Source organism: Dipteris shenzhenensis, unplaced genomic scaffold (genome assembly GCF_047967505.1).
Source record: "Dipteris shenzhenensis isolate YYH24624 ecotype China unplaced genomic scaffold, Dip_SZ_1.0 scaf0373, whole genome shotgun sequence".
Taxonomy (NCBI): domain Eukaryota; kingdom Viridiplantae; phylum Streptophyta; class Polypodiopsida; order Gleicheniales; family Dipteridaceae; genus Dipteris; species Dipteris shenzhenensis.
Genome location: NW_028239679.1, coordinates 24566 through 27500, shown reverse-complemented (window position 1 = coordinate 27500; position 2935 = coordinate 24566).

Genomic DNA, 2935 nt, shown 5'->3' with positions numbered 1-2935 from the left:
GCCTCAAGCAGTCATTGGATCCTATATGGTAGAGGTAGATATCCCTATGGGTTACTGAATCCTCCTCAGACAGCCTCGTTACAGCAGACGAAAGAACGAAAGCCAAATCATATCAAAGCTTTTTTCCATTTCAGAATGGATTCCTTCTTGAATAGTGATTAATAACATGGATAAGCTTACATCAACCCGTCAATCCCCCGTATATTCGATCTGTTTAATATTACTGAAATGGAAACAGACATGAGACTCATTAGCGAATCTACCCATCAAATCAATATATTCTCCATCTTTCCATTCCATATCTCCCTCTTCCACCTTTATCTATTAATTCACTCTATCATATTGGAACGAATATCATTAGCACTAGCAATTCGGGTGGTTCTAGAGAGTAGAAGGATTTTTCACAGATCACTTGTAGATTCTATTTCTTCCACATCAGAGAATAATTCTCCCAAGTCTATATCGGTAGTATCGAAGCAGGAAATAGATACTACGGTGAATACCTATTTACTTCTGGGGAAGTTGAAGTAGGAACAGAATCTCCTTCTCCTTACTACTTCTTAAGAATATTAATGACACTGAAGTAAGTAGACTAGCGAATCGATTTGGGGGATAGGGAGGAGGTAGAGGCAAACACACAGGAGGGAGTTGAAAATGAAAGAATGGAATATCAAAATTATTTTGTGAATCCTCTTGTATCGGGTAACAACCGAAAGGTATTTCGTACTTCTATTCTTAGTATTAATTGAATGACGAGGAGCCGTATGAGGTGAGAATCTCACGTACGGTTCTGTAGAGTGACACTGAAACTGACTCATCTGTCAACTATTCCACAACTACACCAAAAAAACCTAACTCTGCCCTACGGAAAGTCGCCAGAGTTCGATTAACCTCCAAGTTCGAGATAACGGCTTACATACCAGGTATTGGCCATAATTTGCAAGAACATTCCGTGGTCCTTGTGAGAGGCGGGAGGGTGAAGGACCTACCTGGTGTAAGATATCATATCGTTAGAGGAACTTTAGATGCTGTAGGAGTAAAGGATCGTAAGAAGGGGCGTTCCAGTGCGTTGCAGAACATTGTCGTAACTTGTATCATCGCAATGATTCCGTATCGGTTGTTCTGATATGTCAAATGCATAGCCGACCCGATAGTGGGAATGTTGCCAGGGGACCGAAGCCTGCTATTACGGAGATTGATTATTATCTTATTCGTGTGAAACAACTCGGTGTCCAGGGTATTGCATTCCAGTAAGTTGAGTCTTACCCGGACTCCCATTTATTTGGAAAATCTTCGAATGTCTTCTCTCTCTCAGAACGAGTTCGGACTACGATTATGGAGATTCAGTGGAGGTTTTGTGAACATTTGGTAATTGGATCAATAAACCCACGGACATTCTTGGTGAGATAAATGAAATACGGGATTTCCCTTCTCCTATTCGTGGGATGATGAAGAGGAAACGGATACTCAATGCCTAATGAGTAAATATGATTCATTGAAGTAACCCGAACTTACTTCAAGACTTTCTATTCAATCATATGGAAAGCTGCATTCGATGAAAGTCGCACGTGCAGTTTGGGGGGAGATCCTCGACTAACCGGCGGATCCACCCTACAATATGGAGTGAAAAAGCCCAAATAAGATTCTAAGATACAGTCGAGATAGAATCGGAATCCGACATATCTGTAAACTCATGTTACACCGGAGCAATGTAGCGAACAAAAAGAAAAATATAGAATCGGATCCGATTTATCGTAATCGATTAGTAAACATGTTGGTTGATCGTATTCTTAAAGATGGCAAGAAATCATTGGCTTATCAGATTCTCTATCAGGCTATGAAGCGGATTAAGGAAAAGACGAATAAGAATCCACTGTCTGTCCCGCGACAAGCAATACGTAGGGTAACTCCCGATATAGTAACAGAATCCAAACGTGTAGGTGGATCGACTTATCGAGTCCCCGTTGAAGTAGTACCTGCAGAAGGAAGAGCTTTGGCTATCCGATGGTTATTGATCGCGTGTCGAAAACGTTCAGGTCGAAGTATGGCTTTAAGATCAAGTGATGAATTAATGGATGCTGCCAGAAATTCTGGTAGTGCTGTACGGAAGAAGGAGGAGACTCACAAGGTGGCAGAAGCTAATAAGGCTTTTGCCCATTTCCGTTAGTTCCGGGTTCGTTTCAATCCACAACCTCTTATTGGTGGATTGAAACCTTCTACTCCGGAGCGCAGGGTATTAGGAATCAAGATACGCCAGAAGCATATGGATAAGCAGAAATTAAATAATGGGAGAAAGAATATCCAAGTCATAGGGGAAATTTTGTCACTGGTATAGTACCTCATGAAAAAGAGAAAGACTAGTGTCGAATCGTAAAGTCCATAACATCATCGACATGATCAACATGATCGACATGACCAAAGTGATCGACGCAATCGACGCAATCAACATGATCGACATGATCGACATGACTAGAATGATCGACACAATCGACACAATCGACATGATCGACATGATTGGCACTGCCCGCATCCCCGCGACTCCCACCATTCTCAACTATCTCCGCCTGGGGCGGACTACTCACCTCGGGGGGGGGGGGGGATGTCAGGCAACGCCAGCAGATATTTATCCTGTATGTCCCTCACCTCGAATCGATGATTGAGTCGTAGTACATCTAAGGCAAAGCTGGCATCTCCCATGATGTACTCGAGGAGCCGAACTAACGTTGACTTTCCCGTGGTTTATGATAATAAAAGGGAAATGCGTCTGAAAAGAGAGTCAAGGTTTGAAGAAGTATCGTGCGAAAACAAAGGGAAGTCTTCCCGTTTCTTCGGATATTCAATCAATATTAGATTAGTTGACACAGGTGGGATTCTGTGATATACTATGGATCAACAGGCTCATCAGCTTGGGTAATCACCAATCGTTTCGAAAACC